The sequence below is a fragment of the Ambystoma mexicanum genome, chromosome 11, assembly GCF_040938575.1.
Source record: "Ambystoma mexicanum isolate Mex_15411 chromosome 11, UKY_AmexF1_1, whole genome shotgun sequence".
NCBI lineage: Eukaryota > Metazoa > Chordata > Amphibia > Caudata > Ambystomatidae > Ambystoma > Ambystoma mexicanum.
Genome location: NC_090934.1, coordinates 1,334,667,344 through 1,334,681,273, shown reverse-complemented (window position 1 = coordinate 1,334,681,273; position 13,930 = coordinate 1,334,667,344). Strand labels below are relative to the sequence as shown.

At 47.8% G+C, this 13,930-nt stretch overlaps 1 protein-coding gene across 2 annotated transcripts in view; it reads left to right on the top strand.

The window, feature by feature from the left end:
* The window catches only part of WDR72 (WD repeat domain 72), a 933,775-nt gene that overhangs the window by 903,282 nt on the left and 16,563 nt on the right, over positions 1-13,930 (top strand). The window lies entirely within an intron of this gene.

The following is a 13,930-nucleotide window of genomic DNA, read 5'->3' as shown; positions in this document are numbered from 1 at the left end:
CATGCCACTGTGTGGCGGAAGCTGTGTGCTCCCTAGATGATTCCATTAGGTTCGGAAGGCACAATATTGGATGAGCCATGGGGCACAGAGATATTGACGTTGTTTTTGTTTGGTTTCCCAGGTAAAATCTAAGTCCTGCCTCAATGCTCTCTTCCAGTGTCCAGGGTTCTAGGCCACGCAATAGTGCCCACAACATTTCCTAGAAGCGAGATGAGATAAGTGGTTAGTCACTTGCTACACTAGGCGTTATGTTCAGAATCTGGCCTGGGTTCTGATCATGTGCTCCAAGCCTGTCTTAGTGTCCTTCTCACTGAATTACCCCAGCCCACTTGTGTCTGGTGATCAGTCTTTACCTCAAGGTTTTTCACCTCAAGTTATATTTGGGCTGGCCTCATTCCCATCCTGCAATGCACGTGTACGTTCTCCCACTACCCTGAAACAACCAGTAGTTGGATATTGTCTTTGTCTGCCTCGGGCCATGCACCTCCAAGGGATCCTCAACCCGCTTTCTTTCCTCACTCCTTTCTTCCTCCAACTTTTCTCCCCAGACTGTAAGGCCCCCTTCTTCACTCCTTATCATTGTTCCTCCTCCTCCGTGATTGACCTCTTTTTCCTCTCCTTCCACCTCAATTCCTTATATCCCTCGGTCTCTTTTGGCCTTCTCATTCTTTCTGCACCTCCAACACCCACTCCCCCTCTTACCTCATCCCAACTCCTACTCCTCTTGCCTCTTCCCTTCTTTTTTCAACTTGTCTTCCTCCTCCTCCATCTGCACCTTTAAGCTTCCTTCCCCTTCTAAAACCCCAGGGATTTCCACCACTCCTGTTGCTTCACGTCTTTCCTCTTCAAGCTCTGTGGTCTTCAGATCCTTATAAACTTCCTCCAGCTTCTTCACTTCTTGCTTCCTCCCTTCCAACTTCTGTACCTTTAGATCTTTCCACACCTCCTCCAGCACCAGCACTTCTCTCCCCACGACTTCCTCCTGCACCTTCCTCTCTCACTGGGCCACATAAATATAGGGACTTCAAACCAACCTTCAGCCTGGCTGCATACCAGGGCTTTAAGTGGGGTAAGATATCGAGGGGGGGCCCTCATTTGGGGGCGTGGCTTGTGTGAGGGGCGTGGCCTAAAAAGTACGCAAATCGTAGCGTATACACACAAATATATATAAATGTTATATATTTGTGTGAGTACCTTACTATGGTTTGTGTACTATGCAAGCCATCTTTTCTAAACATAGAGATATGTAACATATTTCTACGTTTATAAAAGATGGCTTGCAAAGTACACAAACCATAGTAAGGTACGCACACGAATATATAACATTTATATATATTTGTGTGTATACCCTACGATTTGCCTAGTTTTCAGGCCATCTTTTTTAAACATTTCGGGTTTATAAACGATGGCTTTGAAACTACACAATTCAAGCTGTCTTTTATAAAGCTTTGACTACGGACAAAATTGTCGGCGGCAAAGCTTTATAAAAGATGGCTTGAAATGTGTACTTTCAAAGCCATCTTTTATAAACCTCGAAATATGTTGAGGAATCCCCAGGTTCGCCGAGGGTTAAAGACGCCTCGGCGACCTGGGGAAACAAAGGGACAGTAACTGCCTCTGGTGACCTCTCGCGCGAGGGGTCACCAGATGCAGTTACTATGACTGACGGAAGTGGCAGCCAGTCACAGCGTCGCTGTGGCTGGCTGCCACTTCTATCAGCTTGCCTAACTTCATTGCAGGCGCATCTCCCATCGCGGCTGCGGCCGCGACGGGATAATGCATCCCGCCAATGTTGCAGTAGGACGGGGCCCCGGCAGGGCCCCGGCTCAGTCCCACTTTTTGGAGACTGCCGGGGCCCGGCCCACTTTAAGCACTGCTTCATACTATCGGTTGCAGCTCTGAATAGTCATTAGCTTTGATCATTGGGAGTAGTGGGCTTGTGCAGAATTGGTGTTTATTTTCATTTTGCCACAATCTGCCCCGTCTCTTGGGCAGAGCCTTGAATAAACAAGTCCTTACTCACGTATGTTAGACACACACACACACACACACACACACACACTCCACCTCCCCAGCCCCGTCTCTCCAACCCAACATAGGAGTGTTTGAGACACTATAAAACCCTAGAACCTTGTATGAGTGTTTTGAACCACCAGATGGAAGATGTGTCCCAGGACAGATGGGGAAGGACTGAGAACTATAGTGCTAAAGAAAGATACAACCTTTGTTGATGGCTATACTGCTTATTCCACTGTCACTGGTGGGGCTACAGTCAAACCTAATCCCTGTCTGTTATACAAATAAAGTAAGTGTAGAACTTCAAGATGTTCTTGAGTTGCCTTTCACTCCCTTGGCTATCACAGTGCCCTTTACCCTCCTATTTATCTTAAGACATTCTCTCAGCTGCTTGCAGCCACAACTCTAGATGACACAATCTTCAAGTGTTCACAATTAAAAGACAAAAAAGAAGCTGGAGCCACTCTAGAATCCTATGCTGATGGATACTCCAGCAATGTGATCTGGAACGAGGTCACCCATTTCCTATTCCTAGAGGACAACTTTGAAAATCGTGGTTAATTGAGAAGCCATCAGCTTTGTGATGCAGGCCATCTTTAGCTCTCGAGGAAATGTGCTTTCGAAATAGTGGGGAAACATTCTACACAGCCCTATCCCCTTAGAACCCAACGTGAGGATTACCCTACAATGTTACATCTATGCAGGTGGTGCCTATTGATTTGCATCTCTCGAGGCCTCCGCCAATCAATTTTAGGAATTGCCTGATTGCTGTTGGTGACTGGATGACTCTGAATTGGCTTAGATTGAATGGCGACAAGACTGAGGTTCCAATCATGGGTGCTGCTCCTTTGATCTTGGTCTGTACGGCCAAGCACTGGCCCTACCCTCTCAGTCCTTTACCTTAACATACTGCCTTTGTTAAGGACCTTGGTGTCAAGCTCTCAGCCACCCTTTTCGTCTGCCAAGGGGGTAACTTCAAGCTTAAAATCTGACCAAAGATTCTTCCTTTTCTGCACCTGTGGTGGCTGCCTCTGTTTTTGGAAAATGTGATTATTGCAACTCTCTCTACCTGTCCCAACCCCCATGCTTACTTAACCATTTTTTCCGATATTGCAGAACACTGCTGCCAGAATTGTTACAGATGTTTCTATTTGTGACCACATGTGCCCATTCTGGCTCCCGGTCAATCGTCGTATCCAGTTCAAGTCCCTCTTTATTGTACACCAACACTTTATGGCCATGGGGCTGAGTTTCTGCAGAACGTCTGTCATTGATTTCCTGTTAGAGCCCTTTGGTGCACCTCTGATTTCTTGATTCAGGTTCCTAGGTTTCACCGAGCTAGGATCTGTTGCCACGCCTTTTCCGTGGCTGCAGTGATTTTTATGGAATAAGCTTCCACGCTCTCTTCGCGCTACTGATAATCATCTGCTTTTTCGACACCATCTGAAAACATTTTTGTTCTCAGCCTCCTTATCTGTTCTTCCGTTCTGGCCCTTCTTGCCTCTAGCACCATGATGCCTTCCTGGTTATGGTGCGCTTTACAAATGGAGGTAACATAACATAACATAACATAACATAACATAACATAACATAACATAACATAACATAACATAACATGATGAAGTAATTGAGGTTTCATGACTGCCAGTACAAAGTCTATATTGTGACTTGAATTGATATTACTAAGAGATCTTTAATGCAATCCCATGATTATACCCAACAGTGAATATATAATCGGATCACAAAACGGATGCACTCTACAGTACACTCATATATGAGGCAATATATCAGAATTAAAATGCACTATGCCATGTAATCGTCAGCAATCACTTAAACCAATAGCCTTGAAAAATACCCTGCTGAGTTGAAAGACGTGTAGGCAGGTTCTTTTGTTACAAAATATCATGGTGCATTAAAACTGTTGTGACATGTTTTGTGTCCTAATGAGCTAATTTATCAGGTTATGTTATGTCATGTTAGGTACACTTGTTAAGCGCTCGTTCACCTGAGGGCATCATGGTGCAGAAAAAGGAGAGAGAATAACATCACCGACAGTCAAAAACCTAAAACAGATACGTTTTCAGTGCCTTTCTAAAGATAAGGTGATTCACAGAGTTTTTCAAAAACAACGGTAGGCTATTCTAAAACCGAGCCGCAGCAACAGAGAAAGTGCGCCTACCACTACGGGAGCGTCAAACTAGGGGAACAACGAGGAAGCCAGCAGTAGCAGAACGCAGGAACCCCGTTGGAAGGTAGCAGGAAAACATATCACAGAGATATTCAGCACCTTGGGCATGAAGGGCACAGTGTACCAGGCAAAGAGCTTTAAAAACAATGCGCTGGGCAACCAGCAACCAGTGCAGGGAACGTAGCACATGGGATGTATGTGCCCCATAAGGGGAGCCAGTAGCAACCCTAGCTGTCATATTTAGCAGACGTTGAATCCGCTGTATTAGGCTCTTAGGTTGAGATAAATACAGAGAGTTACAATAGTCTAGGAAAAGTGTTCAATAGATGCACATGACTTCTCATTTGCACAGTAAATCCAGTTTCATGTGATCAGTGAGAGGGCAGGCTGAAAAGCATAGCGAAGTCCAATAAGAAAGAACCTCCTATTTTTTTTGTACCCCCATTTTCCAAAATGTTTTCCAGAGTATTTTCCTATTTTTAGACATTTTGATTGTTTTTCCACTTTGCAGCGAAACTGAAGACTACATATGTCTCGTACATCTCAAAGAATGTTTGGATAGGCAGAACAAGTGCAGCCCAAGATAATGATGGCACAGAGGAACGTTCCAACTGAGAACCTCGCTATGGCCATAGTATAAAGCTTGTAACTTACATCGATTGTCTCTGAAAAGGTGCAAGATCTGACATAGTCAACAAGCAACAGATCACCAAAGAGAACTTTAGCTCCCAAGATGTAAGAGCAATAAGAACAGCCCAAACCACCCAGGAAATCATACCAAAACCAGCAGAAAAGCCTGGCACTATTGTGGTCATGTATTCACAGAAATACAAAACAGAGGCAAACATACAATAATAACATCCAGTATTACCAGAAACTGAATTATAACTCCACCATGGAGTATAAATAACCATGGAACTAATCATCACAACTATGCCAAGCAATATTGATGAACACCTCCAACATCTGGTAACAAACAATCCAATTCTATATCTATATCCCCCAAAGATCCTCAAGTCAGAAGGCCTGGACCACCCGATCATGTATGGAGTAATACATTAACCAATGCTGTATCTAGATATATTAAATCATTATAAAACACCCTTTAATGTTACGAGACAGCTTTTTTCAGAACCCAACATGTTTGCTCACGATGTATCAAAAGGTAGAATGTGTACCACTGAATGCACTCCTGGCCACATTGGGGGTCCCCTTTCTTTATTCAAACATTCCACATAAATATGGATTTGCTACATGCCACTGATTCTTGCAAAATGCAATGAGCAAGCTAGATGCCCCAATCAGGGCATCACAGATTTCATTTGTTTCATACTCGCAGACAACAATTTTTGCTGTAATGGAAGGGACTTCCTACAAAAAAACAACAGGTTTGTATATGGACACAGCAATAGCAGCTCAGTATTCAAACCTGTTCAAGGAAGACTGTGAGCAGGAGTTCTTACAGCAGAGATCCCAGAAACTGCTTACATGCCTGCAATTCATCCATGACAATGCCTTGATTTGGAGATAAGTTCCAAGTTCTCTTAAACAATTCCATAAATCACGAAATGAATACCACCACCTATTTAAGGTCCCCATGGAAAATTGCCAGAGTAACATAAACCTCCTGGATACCACTGTTTGTTCCGGTCTGGAAGGAGTGGCTACCTAGAAACAGCTGCATACAAGAAAACCACCGACAGCAACACAAAGCTGCACAAGAAAACTTACCATCCAAGTTACACAAAAATATCTATTATAAACACCCAGGACATTGACTACCAATGTCTATGTTCCAATAGGAAGACAAGGGACAATCAAAGTTGCTATACTTAAAAAGGGTCACTCATCATTAGCAATTACTGTCAAGTTGTTCATTGGAAATACTAAACAAAATTATCTACAGATTCCAAGATGGCCGCCGACACCGAATAGACGGGTGTCGACGGCGCTCCGGAGCTCTTCTCCTGGTTTAGGCGGTTCCACCAACCCCCCAGGCAGATGAGCACATGAAAACAAAGAGCTGCTGCCCGTGACTCTAGTGGGCATTCGTAGATGATCCGGCGTCCAGGGGGAGAAAAGAAAATGAGACACAAGGCCCTGCTAACACCAGAGACCCGTGGGGGAGGGGAGTCGGGACGGGCTGCCCGCCGTCTGTCCAGTCGAAGAAGGTGTGCTGAGGCAGTGTGGGAACACTACTATGCTCTGGTCCCCCCCAGCAACTGAAGGAGAAGATCAGCCCCCCAAGAGCGGCTGTGCGGCTAGCTGAGTTCTGGGCTCCCTCCACCGCCTCGCATTCGGATCAGACCCCAGTGGTGCGTGCCCAGACGGTGCCGGCTGGGAGAGAAGGGAGGATCGGTGGGCTGCCTCAACGGGGGGCCCCCCAGCAGCCGGCTCGGGCGCGGCGTCAGGGGTCCGGATCTATAAGAGGAACATAACCAAATGGGGCCCGGCATTGAGGGGCCTCCAGCAGCCGCCGCCGCAACCACGGAGAGCAGTGGTCTGGGCTCCGTTTGCGTTGGGGGTGAATGGGCCTCCGATAAGAAAAAGAGGTGTGGTGCGGCGGAGAGCTCTCGACTGGCCGGAACTGTGGAGGCATCGGCCTGCAGAGGGCCTGAGGTGAGGAGTGGAGGCCAGCGGGGAGCAGGCGCGGGGGAGCAGCGGGGGGCAGTTTTCCGACAGCCATAGACCGTGGGAGTATCTCATGCGGGCCACGCCCCGCTGCCCCCTGTGTGTCTAACGGCCCTCGCTCCCGCTGTTGGACCCGGCGGGGAGACCGGCACCACCCTTCCCTAATAAGAGCAGGCTCGGAACGGGGGCACACGATCAGAGTGAGCGGGAGCATCGGCTGCCCTCCCGGGCCACATCCAGAGCTCAGCTCAATACGGCAAATTGAACTAGGGTAGGCAACAAGCTTCTGAGTTGACCCCGGATTTGATCAGACGGTCAAGACAGAGCTCAGATATCATCCATATTGGTCTACATCCTATAACTATGGCGACCAAGAACAAAAGCAAGGCAAGCAAAGGTGGTGTGCCACAGGCGGACATATCAGGCCCCCTTGTATTTTTGTGGGTGAACAAAGACACGGCAGACGAGAGCAGGGCCACGCAGGGGAGTCAGGAACACCTCCCAGAGAGCACAGATGGGGCCACACAAATATCACGCCAGGACATGCGAGGAGAGATGCTCTCCCTTCATGCTTCATTGGGAAGAACATTCCAGCACCAATTCCAATTAATGAGATCAGACATCAACCAGGCAATGGCAGAAATCAAGCAGAAAGTAGGTCAGCTGGGGGAGAGGATGGACATAATCGAAAAAGGCCTACAAGAGGTGGGCAGGGAATCGATGGAGAATAGTGAAGCAATTGAGAGGCTGGACACGGCAACGCGTAACCTGGAAATCAGAATGGAAGACATGGAAAACAGGTTTCGAAGGATCAATATTAGACTGAAGCTTTTGCCGGAGTCGGTACCGGATCGGGACCTGAAGGAGACTGTCCAGGGAATCTACGCTGAGCTACTGGTGGAGTCTTCCCCTGACAAGATAGAGCTTGACAGGGTCCACAGAGTGGGATACCTTAATAAGAACCCGAAAGCCAGACCGCGAGATGTGCTGGCCTCATTCTCAAGATACGCCCAGAAAGAAGCAGTTCTCAGGGCAGCATGACAAAAAGAGACACTTGTATTTAATGGTCAGCGTATAGAACTATATCAAGACCTTGCTGGCAGTACCCTATGAAGCAGCGACAATGGAGCCCGTTGACCTCAAAACTCAAGGAAAAAGGAATCAAGTATAAGTGGACTTTCCCTTTCGGCCTCTTGTTTGAGTGGGTTGGCTAGCAGAAGCATATAACTACGATGCAGGAAGGAGCAGACTTACTGCAAATCGAATTGGATCAGGAGCCGGATCGAGATTGGGGGGTGACAGGCCTAGGCATATCACCCGAGAGGGGAGGGGGGATGAGACTCAGACCGTGGGAATGGTAAGTTGTGGGTGAGAGAAAAAGGAGGAAATCAGCATTACGGAGGCTTTCTGGGAGAGGAGGGGAGGTGGAGCCAACGGTGGAGGGGAGAGCCGAGGTCAAGGAGAACTGACCCGGGAAACGGTTAATTATAAGGGGTGGTGGACAAAACAGCTGTTTCATAGTTCTGAGGAGGAGAGGAGGCGCACCGGCAAACATCATGGGATCGATAAGGGCAAGAAGGCCTGAGAAGAGGAAGGGGGAGACGGGAAGACCTGGTGTTAAGGCCATCAGGGGAAGGGTGGAGGGTGGGGGACAGGGGTCGGGGGGGAGGGGGTTTCCTCAGGTGCGGTCCAAGGGGCGAGACAGATGCAGCAAACATTCCCGGAAATTTGGACAGGCGAGAACGGATCGAGGTAAAGAGCTGGGGGGGCACATTCAGCAGGAGCTGGAGAGGTATAATGGTTCAAATGGGTAACCCATAACGTCAGGGGCCTCAACTCCCTGCTGAAAAGAAAAAAAGCTGGAGCAATTCACGAACCGGGGAAAACCAGACTTTCTGGGGTTGCAGGAAACACATTTGCTCCGTAAGGATCAGGGCTAACTTAAGCTGAGGGGGTTCCACCAAATATTCCAGGCATCGGGCCTCACAAAGGCAGGGGGGTGGCGTTGGCCCTGAGGAGCGCAGTTGACTTCTGGGTGGAGGACACCCTTAGGGACAAAGAGGGCAGATTCATAATGGTTAGGGGTAAAATCGCAGAGGAGACATATACAATAGGGGTCAGCTACTCGCCTAATTTAGGGCAAGATTCCTTCCTCTGTGGCATTCTAGGGAAAATAGGAGTGTGGGCAAGGGGACAGATAATCATAATGGGTGATCTAAACATAGCCTCGGATAAGGCCAAAGACAGATCGGGAGGGACCAGGAGGTCGGGCGGGAGGGCTACACCTTTCTCTCCGAATTTCACGGGACACAGTCCAGAATTGATTATATCTGGGTCTCAGCCGCCCCGGTGGGAAAAGTCAAGGAGATAGAGGTTGGCCCCGTGGGAATAGCAGATCACAAAATATTATCAATGCAGCTAGATTTGGGAGGGAAGCAAAGGGGGATGTGAGGTTGGAAGTACCTGGAGCACTTGCTGAGGGATCCCATTATAAGGGAGGAGATGGAGGGCAAGATGAGAGAGTTATTTGCTAATAATAAAAGGGGGGACACGGGAGAAGACACGAGGTGGGATGCATTTAAAGCCACTATGAGGGGGGAACTGATAGCAGCCAAAGCACAAATGGATAACCAGCTCCAGGGCCTGGAGACCCAACTGGAGGTAGAGGTAGAGGGGGCAAGAAACAAGGTAGCCGAGAAGCCCAAGAGGCAAAACCAGAGGGAATACAGAGGGGCGGTAGGCCAACTTGGGATCTTATGCACAAAAAAAGCGGAAGGGGCGCTACTCCTGGTCAGGCAAACATTCTATTGCATGCCTGCTTCGGGGGGCGACCTCAAGGAACACAATCACAGCCTTAAACTCAGATTCAGGGGACAGACTTACACGAACAGAAGACATCCAAGAAACCATGGCTAAATTTTATGAGACTCTACACTTCCCAGAACCTTAGTGCCCAGGCCCAGGAGAACCTCCTGGAAAAGGTAAGCTTAAATACTATTGATGGGGATGCCTGGATGGGTCTACATCAAGAGATATCAGAGGAGGAAGTGAGGGGGGTGATTAGGAACTTGCCAGCAGGCAAAGCACCCGGCCCTGATGGGCTCTTGGCTTCTTTTTAAAAGACCTTTGCCGGGGTGCTGGTGCCCCAATTGACTTACCTTTTCAACTCCTTTAAAGACAGTGAGCAAATAACATCTTCCATGAAAGAGGCCAAAATCTCCCTCATCTTGAAACCAGGTAAGGATCCTCTCGAAAGATCCTTGTATAGGCCAATAGCACTCATTAATGTGGACGCTAAGATTTACACTAAAATATTAGCCAATAGGCTTGAGGGGCTCCTTCCAGACCTGATACACCAAGAACAAGCGGGATTTATAAAGGGAAGGCAGACAGCAGATAATATAAGGAGGGTGGCACATTTAGTGGAAAAGGCGGAAAAAACCCACACCCCGGCAGCACTTCTATCTCTAGACGCTGAAAAAGCGTTCGACCGGGTGGAGTGGTCCTTTCTCTTCAAAACTATTGAAAGGATGGGCCTAGGGGGTACTTATCTAGAGATGGTTAAGGCAAAATACGAGGGTCTGCGGGCACGGGTGGTGGTTAATGGCACAACCTCGAGATCATTCCAGCTTCAGAGGGGTACAAAACAGGGGTTTCCCCTATCGCTCTTGCTCTATGCGCTATACCTAGAAACCCTGCTACAAGCTATCCAGGAGTCGGAAGGAATACAGGGTATCCCATTTGGGGGTAGACAGCATAAGGTGGCGGCCTTCTTGGACGACATGATGCTTGCCCTAACTAACCCTTTAGAATCTAGCAGACAAGGTAGGCTATTACTAGAGGAATTTGGAAACGCATCTGGGCTACTCATAAATATGAACAAGTCCAAATTGATGGATCTGTCCCTGGGGAAAGATGGGAGGGAAGAACTAAAATAGACAACACCTTTCGCATGGCGTCCGGGGGGATTACATACTTGGGGGGGTTAGAATTACCCCGACTCTTTCAGGGTGGTACATGGCCAACTACCCCCCTCTCATGGAAAAAATTAAAAAGGATCTTAACAAATGGAGGAACCTGCGAGTGTCCTGGCTCGGGAGGATGGCGGCAATAAAAATGGTTACTTTGCCGAGGTTACTCTACTTATTCCAGGCTATCCCCCAAGCTGTTCCGGACAGCTTCTTTAGGGTGCTCCAAGCTATTACAAACAAATTTATATGGGAGGGGAAAAGAGCAAGGGTGAGAAGTCAGCAACTCATGGCCCCGAGGAATGAAGGGGGATTAGCCCTACCCAATTTACGCCAATACTATGAGGCGACACAGTTAAGGGTGATCAGGGAATGGCTTCGGGAGGGGGAAGGAAAACATTGGGTCAAAATGGATAGGGCGGTAACAAAGCATGAATTGGGGGAGGTTCTGTGGTTACCTAAACAACATCGCCCAAGGCATATGTATGAGAGCTCCATCACAAAACTAGTTGCGGACAATTGGGACAGGCTAGTCAAGCATAAGGAAATTACAACCTATCCATCCCCCTTTACACCAATATTCAATAATAAAGAGTTCACCCCCGGGCTTGAGAAGGGGCATTCAGGAGATGGCAAGAAGGGGATTGCCGCAGAATGCGAGATATGTTCATAGGGGGTGAAAGCAGCACCTTTTTAGATTGCAAAAGGGAGGGGGAAAGATTGAGATATTCCCAGCTACGCCACTGGCTTCTACACCCTGCAAACAGGGAGGCGGCCACTAGATCTCCAACCCCGTTCGAGAAATTCCTAATGACCAATGATGGCTCGAAAGGCCTAATCTCCCAGCTTTACAAGATTCTGGACAAAGCTACTTTGAGGCCACAGTGTGCATATATGGAAAGATGGGAACGTATCTTGGGCAGGGCGATAGAGAAGAGGGAATGGGAGAAACTTTGGAGAAAAATCCCTAAAGTAGCGAGAGCCTCACAACTCCGGGAAACCTGATATAAAATACTGTTTGAGTGGCATTACACTCCAGCACGCCTGCTCAGGGTTTACCCTGAGACAACGGGAATATGCTGGAGAGGCTGCGGGCAAGAGGGCACAGCGGAACATGTTTGGTGGAGGTATCCAAAAATAGTCCCATTCTGGACAGTCATCAGTCAAGCGATTGAGCAGGCGTTCGGGTCATGGGGAAGCATGCCCCCGGAATGGTCCTTACTGGGCTTGCGGCCAAAAGAAATGATAGGTGAACCTAAGGGGAGGGAAAGAGCGCGGGTAATGCTCATCTTAGCTGGAATGACACTTATTGCCCAGAGATGGAAGAGTTCAAACATACCGACATTCCAGGACTGGTTGCGTAAAGTGTGGGAGTTGGTCGCAATGGAATGGGCTACATATGCAATGAACAATGCAATACAGAACTTTGCGAGCGAGTGGGGTGAGGTTCTCACCTTTCTAGGAGACGATTTTAGAATTGGATGGCGCCCACAATGCCTCAGGCTTCTGGAACTGGAATGACCCCAAAGAGACTCTACGAGGTGACAGGGAACATCGGAAAAACCAAGGCAGCACCGAGGAAGGGCGGGGGGGGGGACTTTGGGGATTGTTATGTTTGTTGAAAAAATCAATAAAAAGAGATTTAAAAAAAAAAAGAAAATGTGCTACAATGCAGGGGCAGCAAAACTACTGAATGGATACCCTTGTGATTTACCATCAAGGACTAACATAACTGCACAGAATTGTTGAGGACCTACAGTCAATATTCGGCAGGATCAAAGAGCCAAGAAGCCCCTTAATACTATTCAAACAATTAAAAAACCTAGCATTGCCCAGCCCAGAAGTGCATATTTACCAGATCAAGAACAAATAAAGAATAGGACTGTGCAATGCTGGATGTAAACAGGCTAACAGATCTGCACCAAGTCTGTCATTGCAACCTCACGCAACCAAACGGTCCTGATACAAGTGACACACATCAGTAAATTGTCCAATGTTGTGTACCTCATACAAAGCAAGAAACACAAGCAAGGAAAGTATGTAGGTTAGACATCCAGACACTGTATGAAAGAATGAAACTACATGAATACACCGTCTTCAACCACAGGAAAGAAAAACCAGTGGGTCACCATTTCTCACAGAAAGAGCACCCACCTGATGATGAGCCAGTGACAGTATTAAAGGTGGTCTCTCGAATACGACAACAGGAAAACCATGGCAGCTCAAAGATTTGAAGATACTCAACATAAACACAGGTCTGAACATAGATGCAGGATGTATGCCACATTATGGCTAACATTGTGCCTAGCTGTGGATGGCTGTTGTTTAAAACTCCTACAGGCTTTCAGAACACCAAAACAGCAACATTGGCTGACTAACTTAAAGTGATTGGCGGCCATTATCGAGCATGAGGCACACTGAGATAACATTGGACATTGCACTTTTTAAATACTGAGAGCAGTCTTGTATCGGTCACATCATATGCAAGCCCGTGAGGATAGCATGAAAGAACACATTCTACTTTTAAATGATGTGTTTTAAAATATTGCATTCATGATTTCTCTGCATTACCATGATCAAGTTCTGGAAACTCCTCACGGCCCTCCTTTTCTCTTCTTCCTTCCCTCTCCCCCTCCGCTGCTAGCACCCCTTTCTGCCTCAGTGACTGGCTGCCTGCTTCCCTCTGAGTTATACAGGGCACCAGCCCCCCCCCGCTCAATCCACCACACTCCTCGCACTTGGCATGTGGACCCTCACCCCGGCCCCCCATGCAATCCCTGGCACTTGCCCTCCTGGCCTTCCCATAGTGTCCTCCTGACCTCCCCCTAGTACCCTCCTAGCCCCTGTTGCCCTCTTCCCCGTCTGCACCCTCCCCTTCACTTGCTCTCTCTTCTCTTTACCCTACACTTCCTATTTCCACTTTATGCCCTTTGCATTTTGCGCAGATCAGCACTTAACCCCCTCCCTCGCACTTCTCGTTTCTGCACTTGCACGATCCGAATGTCCTAGTAGGACCGTTATTGTTATCTTTCTCCCTTGTCCCCTCAGCCCTTTTTTATGTCTTGTGGCACCTTGAAACACCATTTGTTGTAAAGGCGCGTTCCAAGTATCCAATAAATGAATACTT